At 42.2% G+C, this 20418-nt stretch overlaps 22 non-coding genes across 22 annotated transcripts; all 22 read right to left on the bottom strand.

Moving 5' to 3' along the window:
- Nucleotides 1-229: 229 nt before the first annotated feature.
- On the bottom strand, nt 230-312 carry trnal-cag (transfer RNA leucine (anticodon CAG)). The gene has a single exon. It is a non-coding gene; the product is annotated as a tRNA-Leu (tRNA).
- Nucleotides 313-1434: 1122 nt separating this feature from the next.
- trnal-cag (transfer RNA leucine (anticodon CAG)) lies at nt 1435-1517 on the bottom strand. The gene has a single exon. It is a non-coding gene; the product is annotated as a tRNA-Leu (tRNA).
- A 699-nt stretch (nt 1518-2216) lies between these two features.
- Nucleotides 2217-2299, bottom strand: trnal-cag (transfer RNA leucine (anticodon CAG)). The gene has a single exon. It is a non-coding gene; the product is annotated as a tRNA-Leu (tRNA).
- A 699-nt stretch (nt 2300-2998) lies between these two features.
- On the bottom strand, nt 2999-3081 carry trnal-cag (transfer RNA leucine (anticodon CAG)). Its single transcript has one exon. It is a non-coding gene; the product is annotated as a tRNA-Leu (tRNA).
- A 699-nt stretch (nt 3082-3780) lies between these two features.
- On the bottom strand, nt 3781-3863 carry trnal-cag (transfer RNA leucine (anticodon CAG)). The gene has a single exon. It is a non-coding gene; the product is annotated as a tRNA-Leu (tRNA).
- Nucleotides 3864-4543: 680 nt separating this feature from the next.
- On the bottom strand, nt 4544-4626 carry trnal-cag (transfer RNA leucine (anticodon CAG)). The gene has a single exon. It is a non-coding gene; the product is annotated as a tRNA-Leu (tRNA).
- A 319-nt stretch (nt 4627-4945) lies between these two features.
- On the bottom strand, nt 4946-5028 carry trnal-cag (transfer RNA leucine (anticodon CAG)). The gene has a single exon. It is a non-coding gene; the product is annotated as a tRNA-Leu (tRNA).
- Nucleotides 5029-6110: 1082 nt separating this feature from the next.
- trnal-cag (transfer RNA leucine (anticodon CAG)) lies at nt 6111-6193 on the bottom strand. Its single transcript has one exon. It is a non-coding gene; the product is annotated as a tRNA-Leu (tRNA).
- Nucleotides 6194-6512: 319 nt separating this feature from the next.
- On the bottom strand, nt 6513-6595 carry trnal-cag (transfer RNA leucine (anticodon CAG)). The gene has a single exon. It is a non-coding gene; the product is annotated as a tRNA-Leu (tRNA).
- Nucleotides 6596-6893: 298 nt separating this feature from the next.
- trnal-cag (transfer RNA leucine (anticodon CAG)) lies at nt 6894-6976 on the bottom strand. The gene has a single exon. It is a non-coding gene; the product is annotated as a tRNA-Leu (tRNA).
- Nucleotides 6977-7295: 319 nt separating this feature from the next.
- On the bottom strand, nt 7296-7378 carry trnal-cag (transfer RNA leucine (anticodon CAG)). The gene has a single exon. It is a non-coding gene; the product is annotated as a tRNA-Leu (tRNA).
- A 298-nt stretch (nt 7379-7676) lies between these two features.
- trnal-cag (transfer RNA leucine (anticodon CAG)) lies at nt 7677-7759 on the bottom strand. The gene has a single exon. It is a non-coding gene; the product is annotated as a tRNA-Leu (tRNA).
- A 3937-nt stretch (nt 7760-11696) lies between these two features.
- trnal-cag (transfer RNA leucine (anticodon CAG)) lies at nt 11697-11779 on the bottom strand. The gene has a single exon. It is a non-coding gene; the product is annotated as a tRNA-Leu (tRNA).
- A 1924-nt stretch (nt 11780-13703) lies between these two features.
- Nucleotides 13704-13786, bottom strand: trnal-cag (transfer RNA leucine (anticodon CAG)). Its single transcript has one exon. It is a non-coding gene; the product is annotated as a tRNA-Leu (tRNA).
- A 2329-nt stretch (nt 13787-16115) lies between these two features.
- trnal-cag (transfer RNA leucine (anticodon CAG)) lies at nt 16116-16198 on the bottom strand. Its single transcript has one exon. It is a non-coding gene; the product is annotated as a tRNA-Leu (tRNA).
- Nucleotides 16199-16517: 319 nt separating this feature from the next.
- Nucleotides 16518-16600, bottom strand: trnal-cag (transfer RNA leucine (anticodon CAG)). Its single transcript has one exon. It is a non-coding gene; the product is annotated as a tRNA-Leu (tRNA).
- Nucleotides 16601-16898: 298 nt separating this feature from the next.
- trnal-cag (transfer RNA leucine (anticodon CAG)) lies at nt 16899-16981 on the bottom strand. Its single transcript has one exon. It is a non-coding gene; the product is annotated as a tRNA-Leu (tRNA).
- Nucleotides 16982-17300: 319 nt separating this feature from the next.
- trnal-cag (transfer RNA leucine (anticodon CAG)) lies at nt 17301-17383 on the bottom strand. Its single transcript has one exon. It is a non-coding gene; the product is annotated as a tRNA-Leu (tRNA).
- A 319-nt stretch (nt 17384-17702) lies between these two features.
- trnal-cag (transfer RNA leucine (anticodon CAG)) lies at nt 17703-17785 on the bottom strand. Its single transcript has one exon. It is a non-coding gene; the product is annotated as a tRNA-Leu (tRNA).
- Nucleotides 17786-18104: 319 nt separating this feature from the next.
- Nucleotides 18105-18187, bottom strand: trnal-cag (transfer RNA leucine (anticodon CAG)). The gene has a single exon. It is a non-coding gene; the product is annotated as a tRNA-Leu (tRNA).
- Nucleotides 18188-18506: 319 nt separating this feature from the next.
- trnal-cag (transfer RNA leucine (anticodon CAG)) lies at nt 18507-18589 on the bottom strand. The gene has a single exon. It is a non-coding gene; the product is annotated as a tRNA-Leu (tRNA).
- A 1525-nt stretch (nt 18590-20114) lies between these two features.
- Nucleotides 20115-20197, bottom strand: trnal-cag (transfer RNA leucine (anticodon CAG)). The gene has a single exon. It is a non-coding gene; the product is annotated as a tRNA-Leu (tRNA).
- Nucleotides 20198-20418: the final 221 nt, after the last annotated feature.

Raw genomic sequence — 20418 nt, 5'->3', positions numbered from 1 at the left:
GGTTGTACAGAGCCTGATGCAGTGTACTTGTCGCTGGTGACAATATATGCTAACAGAAGGAATCTTTGTTGAAATCCCACTCAAACCCCTTTTTAATGGTAAACAAAAGAGAGACTTCAAAATTGTCAAACATTTGACGAGTCTACATGATATGTTGCGGCAGTTTAAGATGTAAAGCATTGCTCCGTTTACATCATCATGTCACAGGCAACTGAGCAAGTAAACCACATGTCAGAAGTGGGATTCGAACCCACGCCTCCAGTGGAGACTGCGACCTGAACGCAGCGCCTTAGACCGCTCGGCCATCCTGACAGAAAACAAAAGAAATTGGTGAGAGTTATAGATCATATCTTTTAATGCATTCCATACAACATTACATAGCACTTTCTTGATCACAGAAAGGGTTGTACACAGCCTGATGCAGTATACTGATCGCTGCTTACTATATATGCTAACAGAAGGAATCTTTGTTGAAATCCCACTCAAACCCCTTTTTAATGGTAAACAAAAGAGAGACTTCAAAATTGTCAAACATTTGACGAGTCTACATGATATGTTGCGGCAGTTTAAGATGTAAAGCATTGCTCCGTTTACATCATCATGTCACAGGCAACTGAGCAAGAAAACCACATGTCAGAAGTGGGATTCGAACCCACGCCTCCAGGGGAGACTGCGACCTGAACGCAGCGCCTTAGACCGCTCGGCCATCCTGACGGAAAACAAAAGAAATTGGTGAGAGTTATAGATCATATCTTTTAATGCATTCCATACAACATTACATAGCACTTTCTTGATCACAGAAAGGGTTGTACACAGCCTGATGCAGTATACTGATCGCTGCTTACTATATATGCTAACAGAAGGAATCTTTGTTGAAATCCCACTCAAACCCCTTTTTAATGGTAAACAAAAGAGAGACTTCAAAATTGTCAAACATTTGACTAGTCTACATGATATGTTGCGGCAGTTTAACATGTAAAGCATTGCTCTGTCTACATCATCATGTCAAAGGGAACTGAGCAAGAAAACCACATGTCAGAAGTGGGATTCGAACCCACGCCTCCAGTGGAGACTGCGACCTGAACGCAGCGCCTTAGACGCTCGGCCATCCTGACGGAAAACAAAAGAAATTGGTGAGAGCTATAGATCATATCTTTCAATGCATTCCATACAACACTACATCGCACTTTCTTCGTCACAGAAAGGGTTGTACACAGCCTGATGCAGTATACTGATCGCTGCTTACTATATATGCTAACAGAAGGAATCTTTGTTCAAATCCCACTCAAACCCCTTTTTGATGGTAAACAAAAGAGAGACTTCAAAATTGTCAAACATTTGACGAGTCTACATGATATGTTGCGGCAGTTTAAGATGTAAAGCATTGCTCCGTTTACATCATCATGTCACAGGCAACTGAGCAAGAAAACCACATGTCAGAAGTGGGATTCGAACCCACGCCTCCAGTGGAGACTGCGACCTGAACGCAGCGCCTTAGACCGCTCGGCCATCCTGACGGAAAACAAAAGAAATTGGTGAGAGTTATAGATCATATCTTTTAATCGCACTTTCTTTATCACAGAAAGGGTTGTACAGAGCCTGATGCAGTGTACTTGTCGCTGGTGACAATATATGCTAACAGAAGGAATCTTTGTTGAAATCCCACTCAAACCCCTTTTTAATGGTAAACAAAAGAGAGACTTCAAAATTGTCAAACATTTGACGAGTCTACATGATATGTTGCGGCAGTTTAACATGTAAAGCATTGCTCTGTCTACATCATCATGTCAAAGGGAACTGAGCAAGAAAACCACATGTCAGAAGTGGGATTCGAACCCACGCCTCCAGTGGAGACTGCGACCTGAACGCAGCGCCTTAGACGCTCGGCCATCCTGACGGAAAACAAAAGAAATTGGTGAGAGCTATAGATCATATCTTTCAATGCATTCCATACAACACTACATCGCACTTTCTTCGTCACAGAAAGGGTTGTACACAGCCTGATGCAGTATACTGATCGCTGCTTACTATATATGCTAACAGAAGGAATCTTTGTTCAAATCCCACTCAAACCCCTTTTTGATGGTAAACAAAAGAGAGACTTCAAAATTGTCAAACATTTGACGAGTCTACATGATATGTTGCGGCAGTTTAAGATGTAAAGCATTGCTCCGTTTACATCATCATGTCACAGGCAACTGAGCAAGAAAACCACATGTCAGAAGTGGGATTCGAACCCACGCCTCCAGTGGAGACTGCGACCTGAACGCAGCGCCTTAGACCGCTCGGCCATCCTGACGGAAAACAAAAGAAATTGGTGAGAGTTATAGATCATATCTTTTAATCGCACTTTCTTTATCACAGAAAGGGTTGTACAGAGCCTGATGCAGTGTACTTGTCGCTGGTGACAATATATGCTAACAGAAGGAATCTTTGTTGAAATCCCACTCAAACCCCTTTTTAATGGTAAACAAAAGAGAGACTTCAAAATTGTCAAACATTTGACGAGTCTACATGATATGTTGCGGCAGTTTAACATGTAAAGCATTGCTCTGTCTACATCATCATGTCAAAGGGAACTGAGCAAGAAAACCACATGTCAGAAGTGGGATTCGAACCCACGCCTCCAGTGGAGACTGCGACCTGAACGCAGCGCCTTAGACGCTCGGCCATCCTGACGGAAAACAAAAGAAATTGGTGAGAGCTATAGATCATATCTTTCAATGCATTCCATACAACACTACATCGCACTTTCTTCGTCACAGAAAGGGTTGTACACAGCCTGATGCAGTATACTGATCGCTGCTTACTATATATGCTAACAGAAGGAATCTTTGTTCAAATCCCACTCAAACCCCTTTTTGATGGTAAACAAAAGAGAGACTTCAAAATTGTCAAACATTTGACGAGTCTACATGATATGTTGCGGCAGTTTAAGATGTAAAGCATTGCTCCGTTTACATCATCATGTCACAGGCAACTGAGCAAGAAAACCACATGTCAGAAGTGGGATTCGAACCCACGCCTCCAGTGGAGACTGCGACCTGAACGCAGCGCCTTAGACCGCTCGGCCATCCTGACGGAAAACAAAAGAAATTGGTGAGAGTTATAGATCATATCTTTTAATCGCACTTTCTTTATCACAGAAAGGGTTGTACAGAGCCTGATGCAGTGTACTTGTCGCTGGTGACAATATATGCTAACAGAAGGAATCTTTGTTGAAATCCCACTCAAACCCCTTTTTAATGGTAAACAAAAGAGAGACTTCAAAATTGTCAAACATTTGACGAGTCTACATGATATGTTGCGGCAGTTTAACATGTAAAGCATTGCTCTGTCTACATCATCATGTCAAAGGGAACTGAGCAAGAAAACCACATGTCAGAAGTGGGATTCGAACCCACGCCTCCAGTGGAGACTGCGACCTGAACGCAGCGCCTTAGACGCTCGGCCATCCTGACGGAAAACAAAAGAAATTGGTGAGAGCTATAGATCATATCTTTCAATGCATTCCATACAACACTACATCGCACTTTCTTCGTCACAGAAAGGGTTGTACACAGCCTGATGCAGTATACTGATCGCTGCTTACTATATATGCTAACAGAAGGAATCTTTGTTCAAATCCCACTCAAACCCCTTTTTGATGGTAAACAAAAGAGAGACTTCAAAATTGTCAAACATTTGACGAGTCTACATGATATGTTGCGGCAGTTTAAGATGTAAAGCATTGCTCCGTTTACATCATCATGTCACAGGCAACTGAGCAAGAAAACCACATGTCAGAAGTGGGATTCGAACCCACGCCTCCAGTGGAGACTGCGACCTGAACGCAGCGCCTTAGACCGCTCGGCCATCCTGACGGAAAACAAAAGAAATTGGTGAGAGTTATAGATCATATCTTTTAATCGCACTTTCTTTATCACAGAAAGGGTTGTACAGAGCCTGATGCAGTGTACTTGTCGCTGGTGACAATATATGCTAACAGAAGGAATCTTTGTTGAAATCCCACTCAAACCCCTTTTTAATGGTAAACAAAAGAGAGACTTCAAAATTGTCAAACATTTGACGAGTCTACATGATATGTTGCGGCAGTTTAACATGTAAAGCATTGCTCTGTCTACATCATCATGTCAAAGGGAACTGAGCAAGAAAACCACATGTCAGAAGTGGGATTTCGAACACACGCCTCCAGTGGAGACTGCGACCTGAACGCAGCGCCTTAGACCGCTCGGCCATCCTGAGGGAAAACAAAAGAAATTGGTGAGAGTTATAGATCATATCTTTTAATCGCACTTTCTTCATCACAGAAAGGGTTGTACAGAGCCTGATGCAGTGTACTTGTCGCTGGTGACAATATATGCTAACAGAAGGAATCTTTGTTGAAATCCCACTCAAACCCCTTTTTAATGGTAAACAAAAGAGAGACTTCAAAATTGTCAAACATTTGACGAGTCTACATGATATGTTGCGGCAGTTTAACATGTAAAGCATTGCTCTGTCTACATCATCATGTCAAAGGGAACTGAGCAAGAAAACCACATGTCAGAAGTGGGATTCGAACCCACGCCTCCAGTGGAGACTGCGACCTGAACGCAGCGCCTTAGACCGCTCGGCCATCCTGACGGAAAACAAAAGAAATTGGTGAGAGCTATAGATCATATCTTTCAATGCATTCCATACAACACTACATCGCACTTTCTTCGTCACAGAAAGGGTTGTACACAGCCTGATGCAGTATACTGATCGCTGCTTACTATATATGCTAACAGAAGGAATCTTTGTTCAAATCCCACTCAAACCCCTTTTTAATGGTAAACAAAAGAGAGACTTCAAAATTGTCAAACATTTGACGAGTCTACATGATATGTTGCGGCAGTTTAAGATGTAAAGCATTGCTCCGTTTACATCATCATGTCACAGGCAACTGAGCAAGAAAACCACATGTCAGAAGTGGGATTCGAACCCACGCCTCCAGTGGAGACTGCGACCTGAACGCAGCGCCTTAGACCGCTCGGCCATCCTGACAGAAAACAAAAGAAATTGGTGAGAGTTATAGATCATATCTTTTAATGCATTCCATACAACATTACATAGCACTTTCTTGATCACAGAAAGGGTTGTACACAGCCTGATGCAGTATACTGATCGCTGCTTACTATATATGCTAACAGAAGGAAGCTTTGTTCAAATCCCACTCAAACCCCTTTTTAATGGTAAACAAAAGAGAGACTTCAAAATTGTCAAACATTTGACGAGTCTACATGATATGTTGCGGCAGTTTAAGATGTAAAGCATTGCTCCGTTTACATCATCATGTCACAGGCAACTGAGCAAGAAAACCACATGTCAGAAGTGGGATTCGAACCCACGCCTCCAGGGGAGACTGCGACCTGAACGCAGCGCCTTAGACCGCTCGGCCATCCTGACGGAAAACAAAAGAAATTGGTGAGAGTTATAGATCATATCTTTTAATCGCACTTTCTTCATCACAGAAAGGGTTGTACAGAGCCTGATGCAGTGTACTTGTCGCTGGTGACAATATATGCTAACAGAAGGAATCTTTGTTGAAATCCCACTCAAACCCCTTTTTAATGGTAGACAAAAGAGAGACTTCAAAATTGTCAAACATTTGACGAGTCTACATGATATGTTGCGGCAGTTTAACATGTAAAGCATTGCTCTGTCTACATCATCATGTCAAAGGGAACTGAGCAAGAAAACCACATGTCAGAAGTGGGTTTTCGAACCCACGCCTCCAGTGGAGACTGCGACCTGAACGCAGCGCCTTAGACCGCTCGGCCATCCTGACGGAAAACAAAAGAAATTGGTGAGAGTTATAGATCATATCTTTTAATCGCACTTTCTTCATCACAGAAAGGGTTGTACAGAGCCTGATGCAGTGTACTTGTCGCTGGTGACAATATATGCTAACAGAAGGAATCTTTGTTGAAATCCCACTCAAACCCCTTTTTAATGGTAAACAAAAGAGAGACTTCAAAATTGTCAAACATTTGACGAGTCTACATGATATGTTGCGGCAGTTTAACATGTAAAGCATTGCTCTGTCTACATCATCATGTCACAGGCAACTGAGCAAGAAAACCACATGTCAGAAGTGGGATTCGAACCCACGCCTCCAGTGGAGACTGCGACCTGAACGCAGCGCCTTAGACCGCTCGGCCATCCTGACGGAAAACAAAAGAAATTGGTGAGAGTTATAGATTATATCTTTTAATGCATTCGATATAACATTACATAGCACTTTCTTGATCACAGAAAGGGTTGTACACAGCCTGATGCAGTATACTGATCGCTGCTTACTATATATGCTAACAGAAGGAAGCTTTGTTCAAATCCCACTCAAACCCCTTTTTAATGGTAAACAAAAGAGAGACTTCAAAATAGTCAAACATTTGACGAGTCTACATGATATGTTGCGGCAGTTTAACATGTAAAGCATTGCTCCGTTTACATCATCATGTCACAGGCAACTGAGCAAGAAAACCACATGTCAGAAGTGGGATTCGAACCCACGCCTCCAGTGGAGACTGCGACCTGAACGCAGCGCCTTAGACCGCTCGGCCATCCTGACGGAAAACAAAAGAAATTGGTGAGAGTTATAGATCATATCTTTTAATCGCACTTTCTTCATCACAGAAAGGGTTGTACAGAGCCTGATGCAGTGTACTTGTCGCTGGTGACAATATATGCTAACAGAAGGAATCTTTGTTGAAATCCCAATCAAACCCCTTTTTAATGGTAAACAAAAGAGAGACTTCAAAATGGTCAAACATTTGACGAGTCTACATGATATGTTGCGGCAGTTTAAGATGTAAAGCATTGCTCCGTTTACATCATCATGTTACAGGCAACTGAGCAAGAAAACCACATGTCAGAAGTGGGATTCGAACCCACGCCTCCAGTGGAGACTGCGACCTGAACGCAGCGCCTTAGACCGCTCGGCCATCCTGACGGAAAACAAAAGAAATTAGTGAGAGTTATAGATCATATCTTTCAATGCATTCCATACAACACTACATCGCACTTTCTTCGTCACAGAAAGGGTTGTACACAGCCTGATGCAGTATACTGATCGCTGCTTACTATATATGCTAACAGAAGGAAGCTTTGTTCAAATCCCACTCAAACCCCTTTTTAATGGTAAACAAAAGAGAGACTTCAAAATTGTCAAACATTTGACGAGTCTACATGATATGTTGCGGCAGTTTAACATGTAAAGCATTGCTCCGTTTACATCATCATGTCACAGGCAACTGAGCAAGAAAACCACATGTCAGAAGTGGGATTCGAACCCACGCCTCCAGTGGAGACTGCGACCTGAACGCAGCGCCTTAGACCGCTCGGCCATCCTGACGGAAAACAAAAGAAATTGGTGAGAGTTATAGATCATATCTTTTAATCGCACTTTCTTCATCACAGAAAGGGTTGTACAGAGCCTGATGCAGTGTACTTGTCGCTGGTGACAATATATGCTAACAGAAGGAATCTTTGTTGAAATCCCAATCAAACCCCTTTTTAATGGTAAACAAAAGAGAGACTTCAAAATGGTCAAACATTTGACGAGTCTACATGATATGTTGCGGCAGTTTAAGATGTAAAGCATTGCTCCGTTTACATCATCATGTTACAGGCAACTGAGCAAGAAAACCACATGTCAGAAGTGGGATTCGAACCCACGCCTCCAGTGGAGACTGCGACCTGAACGCAGCGCCTTAGACCGCTCGGCCATCCTGACGGAAAACAAAAGAAATTAGTGAGAGTTATAGATCATATCTTTCAATGCATTCCATACAACACTACATCGCACTTTCTTCGTCACAGAAAGGGTTGTACACAGCCTGATGCAGTATACTGATCGCTGCTTACTATATATGCTAACAGAAGGAATCTTTGTTGAAATCCCACTCAAACCCCTTTTTAATGGTAAACAAAAGAGAGACTTCAAAATTGTCAAACATTTGACGAGTCTACATGATATGTTGCGGCAGTTTAAGATGTAAAGCATTGCTCCGTTTACATCATCATGTCACAGGCAACTGAGCAAGAAAACCACATGTCAGAAGTGGGATTCGAACCCACGCCTCCAGTGGAGACTGCGACCTGAACGCAGCGCCTTAGCCCGCTCGGCCATCCTGACAGAAAACAAAATAAATTGATGAGAGTTATAGATCATATCTTTTAATGCATTCCATACAACACTACATCGCACTTTCTTCATCACAGAAAGGGTTGTACAGAGCCTGATGCAGTGTACTTGTCGCTGGTGACAATATATGCTAACAGAAGGAATCTTTGTTGAAATCCCACTCAAACCCCTTTTTAATGGTAAACAAAAGAGAGACTTCAAAATTGTCAAACATTTGACGAGTCTACATGATATGTTGCGGCAGTTTAAGATGTAAAGCATTGCTCCGTTTACATCATCATGTCACAGGCAACTGAGCAAGAAAACCACATGTCAGAAGTGGGATTCGAACCCACGCCTCCAGGGGAGACTGCGACCTGAACGCAGCGCCTTAGACCGCTCGGCCATCCTGACGGAAAACAAAAGAAATTAGTGAGAGTTATAGATTATATCTTTTAATGCATTCGATATAACATTACATAGCACTTTCTTGATCACAGAAAGGGTTGTACACAGCCTGATGCAGTATACTGATCGCTGCTTACTATATATGCTAACAGAAGGAAGCTTTGTTCAAATCCCACTCAAACCCCTTTTTAATGGTAAACAAAAGAGAGACTTCAAAATTGTCAAACATTTGACGAGTCTACATGATATGTTGCGGCAGTTTAACATGTAAAGCATTGGTCCGTTTACATCATCATGTCACAGGCAACTGAGCAAGAAAACCACATGTCAGAAGTGGGATTCGAACCCACGCCTCCAGGGGAGACTGCGACCTGAACGCAGCGCCTTAGACCGCTCGGCCATCCTGACGGAAAACAAAAGAAATTAGTGAGAGTTATAGATCATATCTTTCAATGCATTCCATACAACACTACATCGCACTTTCTTCGTCACAGAAAGGGTTGTACACAGCCTGATGCAGTATACTGATCGCTGCTTACTATATATGCTAACAGAAGGAATCTTTGTTCAAATCCCACTCAAACCCCTTTTTAATGGTAAACAAAAGAGAGACTTCAAAATTGTCAAACATTTGACGAGTCTACATGATATGTTGCGGCAGTTTAAGATGTAAAGCATTGCTCCGTTTACATCATCATGTCACAGGCAACTGAGCAAGAAAACCACAAGTCAGAAGTGGGATTCGAACCCACGCCTCCAGGGGAGACTGCGACCTGAACGCAGCGCCTTAGACCGCTCGGCCATCCTGACGGAAAACAAAAGAAATTAGTGAGAGTTATAGATTATATCTTTTAATGCATTCGATATAACATTACATAGCACTTTCTTGATCACAGAAAGGGTTGTACACAGCCTGATGCAGTATACTGATCGCTGCTTACTATATATGCTAACAGAAGGAAGCTTTGTTCAAATCCCACTCAAACCCCTTTTTAATGGTAAACAAAAGAGAGACTTCAAAATTGTCAAACATTTGACGAGTCTACATGATATGTTGCGGCAGTTTAACATGTAAAGCATTGCTCCGTTTACATCATCATGTCACAGGCAACTGAGCAAGAAAACCACATGTCAGAAGTGGGATTCGAACCCACGCCTCCAGGGGAGACTGCGACCTGAACGCAGCGCCTTAGACCGCTCGGCCATCCTGACGGAAAACAAAAGAAATTAGTGAGAGTTATAGATTATATCTTTTAATGCATTCGATATAACATTACATAGCACTTTCTTGATCACAGAAAGGGTTGTACACAGCCTGATGCAGTATACTGATCGCTGCTTACTATATATGCTAACAGAAGGAATCTTTGTTGAAATCCCACTCAAACCCCTTTTTAATGGTAAACAAAAGAGAGACTTCAAAATTGTCAAACATTTGACGAGTCTACATGATATGTTGCGGCAGTTTAAGATGTAAAGCATTGCTCCGTTTACATCATCATGTCACAGGCAACTGAGCAAGAAAACCACATGTCAGAAGTGGGATTCGAACCCACGCCTCCAGTGGAGACTGCGACCTGAACGCAGCGCCTTAGCCCGCTCGGCCATCCTGACAGAAAACAAAATAAATTGATGAGAGTTATAGATCATATCTTTTAATGCATTCCATACAACACTACATCGCACTTTCTTCATCACAGAAAGGGTTGTACAGAGCCTGATGCAGTGTACTTGTCGCTGGTGACAATATATGCTAACAGAAGGAATCTTTGTTGAAATCCCACTCAAACCCCTTTTTAATGGTAAACAAAAGAGAGACTTCAAAATTGTCAAACATTTGACGAGTCTACATGATATGTTGCGGCAGTTTAAGATGTAAAGCATTGCTCCGTTTACATCATCATGTCACAGGCAACTGAGCAAGAAAACCACATGTCAGAAGTGGGATTCGAACCCACGCCTCCAGGGGAGACTGCGACCTGAACGCAGCGCCTTAGACCGCTCGGCCATCCTGACGGAAAACAAAAGAAATTAGTGAGAGTTATAGATTATATCTTTTAATGCATTCGATATAACATTACATAGCACTTTCTTGATCACAGAAAGGGTTGTACACAGCCTGATGCAGTATACTGATCGCTGCTTACTATATATGCTAACAGAAGGAATCTTTGTTCAAATCCCACTCAAACCCCTTTTTAATGGTAAACAAAAGAGAGACTTCAAAATTGTCAAACATTTGACGAGTCTACATGATATGTTGCGGCAGTTTAAGATGTAAAGCATTGCTCCGTTTACATCATCATGTTACAGGCAACTGAGCAAGAAAACCACAAGTCAGAAGTGGGATTCGAACCCACGCCTCCAGGGGAGACTGCGACCTGAACGCAGCGCCTTAGACCGCTCGGCCATCCTGACGGAAAACAAAAGAAATTAGTGAGAGTTATAGATTATATCTTTTAATGCATTCGATATAACATTACATAGCACTTTCTTGATCACAGAAAGGGTTGTACACAGCCTGATGCAGTATACTGATCGCTGCTTACTATATATGCTAACAGAAGGAAGCTTTGTTCAAATCCCACTCAAACCCCTTTTTAATGGTAAACAAAAGAGAGACTTCAAAATTGTCAAACATTTGACGAGTCTACATGATATGTTGCGGCAGTTTAACATGTAAAGCATTGGTCCGTTTACATCATCATGTCATAGGCAACTGAGCAAGAAAACCACATGTCAGAAGTGGGATTCGAACCCACGCCTCCAGGGGAGACTGCGACCTGAACGCAGCGCCTTAGACCGCTCGGCCATCCTGACGGAAAACAAAAGAAATTAGTGAGAGTTATAGATTATATCTTTTAATGCATTCGATATAACATTACATAGCACTTTCTTGATCACAGAAAGGGTTGTACACAGCCTGATGCAGTATACTGATCGCTGCTTACTATATATGCTAACAGAAGGAAGCTTTGTTCAAATCCCACTCAAACCCCTTTTTAATGGTAAACAAAAGAGAGACTTCAAAATTGTCAAACATTTGACGAGTCTACATGATATGTTGCGGCAGTTTAACATGTAAAGCATTGGTCCGTTTACATCACCATGTCACAGGCAACTGAGCAAGAAAACCACATGTCAGAAGTGGGATTCGAACCCACGCCTCCAGTGGAGACTGCGACCTGAACGCAGCGCCTTAGACCGCTCGGCCATCCTGACGGAAAACAAAAGAAATTGGTGAGAGCTATAGATCATATCTTTCAATGCATTCCATACAACACTACATCGCACTTTCTTCGTCACAGAAAGGGTTGTACACAGCCTGATGCAGTATACTGATCGCTGCTTACTATATATGCTAACAGAAGGAAGCTTTGTTCAAATCCCACTCAAACCCCTTTTTAATGGTAAACAAAAGAGAGACTTCAAAATTGTCAAACATTTGACGAGTCTACATGATATGTTGCGGCAGTTTAAGATGTAAAGCATTGCTCCGTTTACATCATGTCACAGGCAACTGAGCAAGAAAACCACATGTCAGAAGTGGGATTCGAACCCACGCCTCCAGGGGAGACTGCGACCTGAACGCAGCGCCTTAGACCGCTCGGCCATCCTGACGGAAAACAAAAGAAATTAGTGAGAGTTATAGATTATATCTTTTAATGCATTCGATATAACATTACATAGCACTTTCTTGATCACAGAAAGGGTTGTACACAGCCTGATGCAGTATACTGATCGCTGCTTACTATATATGCTAACAGAAGGAAGCTTTGTTCAAATCCTACTCAAACCCCTTTTTAATGGTAAACAAAAGAGAGACTTCAAAATTGTCAAACATTTGACGAGTCTACATGATATGTTGCGGCAGTTTAACATGTAAAGCATTGGTCCGTTTACATCATCATGTCACAGGCAACTGAGCAAGAAAACCACATGTCAGAAGTGGGATTCGAACCCACGCCTCCAGGGGAGACTGCGACCTGAACGCAGCGCCTTAGACCGCTCGGCCATCCTGACGGAAAACAAAAGAAATTAGTGAGAGTTATAGATCATATCTTTCAATGCATTCCATACAACACTACATCGCACTTTCTTCGTCACAGAAAGGGTTGTACACAGCCTGATGCAGTATACTGATCGCTGCTTACTATATATGCTAACAGAAGGAATCTTTGTTCAAATCCCACTCAAACCCCTTTTTAATGGTAAACAAAAGAGAGACTTCAAAATTGTCAAACATTTGACGAGTCTACATGATATGTTGCGGCAGTTTAAGATGTAAAGCATTGCTCCGTTTACATCATCATGTCACAGGCAACTGAGCAAGAAAACCACATGTCAGAAGTGGGATTCGAACCCACGCCTCCAGGGGAGACTGCGACCTGAACGCAGCGCCTTAGACCGCTCGGCCATCCTGACGGAAAACAAAAGAAATTAGTGAGAGTTATAGATTATATCTTTTAATGCATTCGATATAACATTACATAGCACTTTCTTGATCACAGAAAGGGTTGTACACAGCCTGATGCAGTATACTGATCGCTGCTTACTATATATGCTAACAGAAGGAAGCTTTGTTCAAATCCCACTCAAACCCCTTTTTAATGGTAAACAAAAGAGAGACTTCAAAATTGTCAAACATTTGACGAGTCTACATGATATGTTGCGGCAGTTTAACATGTAAAGCATTGGTCCGTTTACATCATCATGTCACAGGCAACTGAGCAAGAAAACCACATGTCAGAAGTGGGATTCGAACCCACGCCTCCAGGGGAGACTGCGACCTGAACGCAGCGCCTTAGACCGCTCGGCCATCCTGACGGAAAACAAAAGAAATTAGTGAGAGTTATAGATTATATCTTTTAATGCATTCGATATAACATTACATAGCACTTTCTTGATCACAGAAAGGGTTGTACACAGCCTGATGCAGTATACTGATCGCTGCTTACTATATATGCTAACAGAAGGAAGCTTTGTTCAAATCCCACTCAAACCCCTTTTTAATGGTAAACAAAAGAGAGACTTCAAAATTGTCAAACATTTGACGAGTCTACATGATATGTTGCGGCAGTTTAACATGTAAAGCATCGGTCCGTTTACATCACCATGTCACAGGCAACTGAGCAAGAAAACCACATGTCAGAAGTGGGATTCGAACCCACGCCTCCAGTGGAGACTGCGACCTGAACGCAGCGCCTTAGACCGCTCGGCCATCCTGACGGAAAACAAAAGAAATTGGTGAGAGCTATAGATCATATCTTTCAATGCATTCCATACAACACTACATCGCACTTTCTTCGTCACAGAAAGGGTTGTACACAGCCTGATGCAGTATCCTGATCGCTGCTTACTATATATGCTAACAGAAGGAAGCTTTGTTCAAATCCCACTCAAACCCCTTTTTAATGGTAAACAAAAGAGAGACTTCAAAATTGTCAAACATTTGACGAGTCTACATGATATGTTGCGGCAGTTTAACATGTAAAGCATTGCTCCGTTTACATCATCATGTCACAGGCAACTGAGCAAGAAAACCACACATCAGAAGTGGGATTCGAACCCACGCCTCCAGTGGAGACTGCGACCTGAACGCAGCGCCTTAGACCGCTCGGCCATCCTGACGGAAAACAAAAGAAATTGGTGAGAGTTATAGATCATATCTTTCAATGCATTCCATACAACACTACATAGCACTTTCTTGATCACAGAAAGGGTTGTACACAGCCTGATGCAGTATACTGATCGCTGCTTACTATATATGCTAACAGAAGGAATCTTTGTTCAAATCCCACTCAAACCCCTTTTTAATGGTAAACAAAAGAGAGACTTCAAAATTGTCAAACATTTGACGAGTCTACATGATATGTTGCGGCAGTTTAAGATGTAAAGCATTGCTCCGTTTACATCATCATGTCACAGGCAACTGAGCAAGAAAACCACATGTCAGAAGTGGGATTCGAACCCACGCCTCCAGGGGAGACTGCGACCTGAACGCAGCGCCTTAGACCGCTCGGCCATCCTGACGGAAAACAAAAGAAATTAGTGAGAGTTATAGATTATATCTTTTAATGCATTCGATATAACATTACATAGCACTTTCTTGATCACAGAAAGGGTTGTACACAGCCTGATGCAGTATACTGATCGCTGCTTACTATATATGCTAACAGAAGGAAGCTTTGTTCAAATCCCACTCAAACCCCTTTTTAATGGTAAACAAAAGAGAGACTTCAAAATTGTCAAACATTTGACGAGTCTACATGATATGTTGCGGCAGTTTAAGATGTAAAGCATTGCTCCGTTTACATCATCATGTCACAGGCAACTGAGCAAGAAAACCACATGTCAGAAGTGGGATTCGAACCCACGCCTCCAGTGGAGACTGCGACCTGAACGCAGCGCCTTAGCCCGCTCGGCCATCCTGACAGAAAACAAAATAAATTGATGAGAGTTATAGATCATATCTTTTAATGCATTCCATACAACACTACATCGCACTTTCTTCATCACAGAAAGGGTTGTACAGAGCCTGATGCAGTGTACTTGTCGCTGGTGACAATATATGCTAACAGAAGGAATCTTTGTTGAAATCCCACTCAAACCCCTTTTTAATGGTAAACAAAAGAGAGACTTCAAAATTGTCAAACATTTGACGAGTCTACATGATATGTTGCGGCAGTTTAAGATGTAAAGCATTGCTCCGTTTACATCATCATGTCACAGGCAACTGAGCAAGAAAACCACATGTCAGAAGTGGGATTCGAACCCACGCCTCCAGGGGAGACTGCGACCTGAACGCAGCGCCTTAGACCGCTCGGCCATCCTGACGGAAAACAAAAGAAATTAGTGAGAGTTATAGATTATATCTTTTAATGCATTCGATATAACATTACATAGCACTTTCTTGATCACAGAAAGGGTTGTACACAGCCTGATGCAGTATACTGATCGCTGCTTACTATATATGCTAACAGAAGGAAGCTTTGTTCAAATCCCACTCAAACCCCTTTTTAATGGTAAACAAAAGAGAGACTTCAAAATTGTCAAACATTTGACGAGTCTACATGATATGTTGCGGCAGTTTAACATGTAAAGCATTGCTCCGTTTACATCATCATGTCACAGGCAACTGAGCAAGAAAACCACATGTCAGAAGTGGGATTCGAACCCACGCCTCCAGTGGAGACTGCAACCTGAACGCAGCGCCTTAGACCGCTCGGCCATCCTGACGGAAAACAAAAGAAATTGGTGAGAGTTATAGATTATATCTTTTAATGCATTCGATATAACATTACATAGCACTTTCTTGATCACAGAAAGGGTTGTACACAGCCTGATGCAGTATACTGATCGCTGCTTACTATATATGCTAACAGAAGGAAGCTTTGTTCAAATCCCACTCAAACCCCTTTTTAATGGTAAACAAAAGAGAGACTTCAAAATTGTCAAACATTTGACGAGTCTACATGATATGTTGCGGCAGTTTAACATGTAAAGCATTGCTCCGTTTACATCATCATGTCACAGGCAACTGAGCAAGAAAACCACATGTCAGAAGTGGGATTCGAACCCACGCCTCCAGTGGAGACTGCGACCTGAACGCAGCGCCTTAGACCGCTCGGCCATCCTGACGGAAAACAAAAGAAATTGGTGAGAGTTATAGATTATATCTTTTAATGCATTCGATATAACATTACATAGCACTTTCTTGATCACAGAAAGGGTTGTACACAGCCTGATGCAGTATACTGATCGCTGCTTACTATATATGCTAACAGAAGGAAGCTTTGTTCAAATCCCACTCAAACCCCTTTTTAATGGTAAACAAAAGAGAGACTTCAAAATTGTCAAACATTTGACGAGTCTACATGATATGTTGCGGCAGTTTAACATGTAAAGCATTGCTCCGTTTACATCATCATGTCACAGGCAACTGAGCAAGAAAACCACATGTCAGAAGTGGGATTCGAACCCACGCCTCCAGTGGAGACTGCGACCTGAACGCAGCGCCTTAGACCGCTCGGCCATCCTGACGGAAAACAAAAGAAATTGGTGAGAGTTATAGATCATATCTTTTAATCGCACTTTCTTCATCACAGAAAGGGTTGTACAGAGCCTGATGCAGTGTACTTGTCGCTGGTGACAATATATGCTAACAGAAGGAATCTTTGTTGAAATCCCAATCAAACCCCTTTTTAATGGTAAACAAAAGAAAGACTTCAAAATGGTCAAACATTTGACGAGTCTACATGATATGTTGCGGCAGTTTAAGATGTAAAGCATTGCTCCGTTTACATCATCATGTTACAGGCAACTGAGCAAGAAAACCACATGTCAGAAGTGGGATTCGAACCCACGCCTCCAGTGGAGACTGCGACCTGAACGCAGCGCCTTAGACCGCTCGGCCATCCTGACGGAAAACAAAAGAAATTAGTGAGAGTTATAGATCATATCTTTCAATGCATTCCATACAACACTACATCGCACTTTCTTCGTCACAGAAAGGGTTGTACACAGCCTGATGCAGTATACTGATCGCTGCTTACTATATATGCTAACAGAAGGAATCTTTGTTCAAATCCCACTCAAACCCCTTTTTAATGGTAAACAAAAGAGAGACTTCAAAATTGTCAAACATTTGACGAGTCTACATGATATGTTGCGGCAGTTTAACATGTAAAGCATTGCTCCGTTTACATCATCATGTCACAGGCAACTGAGCAAGAAAACCACATGTCAGAAGTGGGATTCGAACCCACGCCTCCAGTGGAGACTGCGACCTGAACGCAGCGCCTTAGACCGCTCGGCCATCCTGACGGAAAACAAAAGAAATTAGTGAGAGTTATAGATTATATCTTTTAATGCATTCGATATAACATTACATAGCACTTTCTTGATCACAGAAAGGGTTGTACACAGCCTGATGCAGTATACTGATCGCTGCTTACTATATATGCTAACAGAAGGAAGCTTTGTTCAAATCCCACTCAAACCCCTTTTTAATGGTAAACAAAAGAGAGACTTCAAAATTGTCAAACATTTGACGAGTCTACATGATATGTTGCGGCAGTTTAACATGTAAAGCATTGCTCTGTCTACATCATCATGTCAAAGGGAAATGAGCAAGAAAACCACATGTCAGAAGTGGGATTCGAACCCACGCCTCCAGTGGAGACTGCGACCTGAACGCAGCGCCTTAGACCGCTCGGCCATCCTGACGGAAAACAAAAGAAATTAGTGAGAGTTATAGATTATATCTTTTAATGCATTCGATATAACATTACATAGCACTTTCTTGATCACAGAAAGGGTTGTACACAGCCTGATGCAGTATACTGATCGCTGCTTACTATATATGCTAACAGAAGGAAGCTTTGTTCAAATCCCACTCAAACCCCTTTTTAATGGTAAACAAAAGAGAGACTTCAAAATTGTCAAACATTTGACGAGTCTACATGATATGTTGCGGCAGTTTAACATGTAAAGCATTGCTCTGTCTACATCATCATGTCAAAGGGAAATGAGCAAGAAAACCACATGTCAGAAGTGGGATTCGAACCCACGCCTCCAGTGGAGACTGCGACCTGAACGCAGCGCCTTAGACCGCTCGGCCATCCTGACGGAAAACAAAAGAAATTAGTGAGAGTTATAGATTATATCTTTTAATGCATTCGATATAACATTACATAGCACTTTCTTGATCACAGAAAGGGTTGTACACAGCCTGATGCAGTATACTGATCGCTGCTTACTATATATGCTAACAGAAGGAAGCTTTGTTCAAATCCCACTCAAACCCCTTTTTAATGGTAAACAAAAGAGAGACTTCAAAATTGTCAAACATTTGACGAGTCTACATGATATGTTGCGGCAGTTTAACATGTAAAGCATTGGTCCGTTTACATCACCATGTCACAGGCAACTGAGCAAGAAAACCACATGTCAGAAGTGGGATTCGAACCCACGCCTCCAGTGGAGACTGCGACCTGAACGCAGCGCCTTAGACCGCTCGGCCATCCTGACGGAAAACAAAAGAAATTGGTGAGAGCTATAGATCATATCTTTCAATGCATTCCATACAACACTACATCGCACTTTCTTCGTCACAGAAAGGGTTGTACACAGCCTGATGCAGTATACTGATCGCTGCTTACTATATATGCTAACAGAAGGAATCTTTGTTCAAATCCCACTCAAACCCCTTTTTAATGGTAAACAAAAGAGAGACTTCAAAATTGTCAAACATTTGACGAGTCTACATGATATGTTGCGGCAGTTTAAGATGTAAAGCATTGCTCCGTTTACATCATCATGTCACAGGCAACTGAGCAAGAAAACCACATGTCAGAAGTGGGATTCGAACCCACGCCTCCAGGGGAGACTGCGACCTGAACGCAGCGCCTTAGACCGCTCGGCCATCCTGACGGAAAACAAAAGAAATTAGTGAGAGTTATAGATCATATCTTTCAATGCATTCCATACAACACTACATCGCACTTTCTTCGTCACAGAAAGGGTTGTACACAGCCTGATGCAGTATACTGATCGCTGCTTACTATATAAGCTAACAGAAGGAATCTTTGTTCAAATCCCACTCAAACCCCTTTTTAATGGTAAACAAAAGAGAGACTTCAAAATTGTCAAACATTTGACGAGTCTACATGATATGTTGCGGCAGTTTAAGATGTAAAGCATTGCTCCGTTTACATCATCATGTCACAGGCAACTGAGCAAGAAAACCACATGTCAGAAGTGGGATTCGAACCCACGCCTCCAGGGGAGACTGCGACCTGAACGCAGCGCCTTAGACCGCTCGGCCATCCTGACGGAAAACAAAAGAAATTAGTGAGAGTTATAGATTATATCTTTTAATGCATTCGATATAACATTACATAGCACTTTCTTGATCACAGAAAGGGTTGTACACAGCCTGATGCAGTATACTGATCGCTGCTTACTATATATGCTAACAGAAGGAAGCTTTGTTCAAATCCCACTCAAACCCCTTTTTAATGGTAAACAAAAGAGAGACTTCAAAATTGTCAAACATTTGACGAGTCTACATGATATGTTGCGGCAGTTTAACATGTAAAGCATTGGTCCGTTTACATCATCATGTCACAGGCAACTGAGCAAGAAAACCACATGTCAGAAGTGGGATTCGAACCCACGCCTCCAGGGGAGACTGCGACCTGAACGCAGCGCCTTAGACCGCTCGGCCATCCTGACGGAAAACAAAAGAAATTAGTGAGAGTTATAGATTATATCTTTTAATGCATTCGATATAACATTACATAGCACTTTCTTGATCACAGAAAGGGTTGTACACAGCCTGATGCAGTATACTGATCGCTGCTTACTATATATGCTAACAGAAGGAAGCTTTGTTCAAATCCCACTCAAACCCCTTTTTAATGGTAAACAAAAGAGAGACTTCAAAATTGTCAAACATTTGACGAGTCTACATGATATGTTGCGGCAGTTTAACATGTAAAGCATTGGTCCGTTTACATCACCATGTCACAGGCAACTGAGCAAGAAAACCACATGTCAGAAGTGGGATTCGAACCCACGCCTCCAGTGGAGACTGCGACCTGAACGCAGCGCCTTAGACCGCTCGGCCATCCTGACGGAAAACAAAAGAAATTGGTGAGAGCTATAGATCATATCTTTCAATGCATTCCATACAACACTACATCGCACTTTCTTCGTCACAGAAAGGGTTGTACACAGCCTGATGCAGTATACTGATCGCTGCTTACTATATATGCTAACAGAAGGAAGCTTTGTTCAAATCCCACTCAAACCCCTTTTTAATGGTAAACAAAAGAGAGACTTCAAAATTGTCAAAC

The sequence above is a fragment of the Pungitius pungitius genome, chromosome 5 (genome assembly GCF_949316345.1).
Source record: "Pungitius pungitius chromosome 5, fPunPun2.1, whole genome shotgun sequence".
Taxonomy (NCBI): domain Eukaryota; kingdom Metazoa; phylum Chordata; class Actinopteri; order Perciformes; family Gasterosteidae; genus Pungitius; species Pungitius pungitius.
The sequence above is the reverse complement of the archived record's forward strand: the minus strand, read 5'-3'. Positions and strand labels throughout refer to the sequence as shown.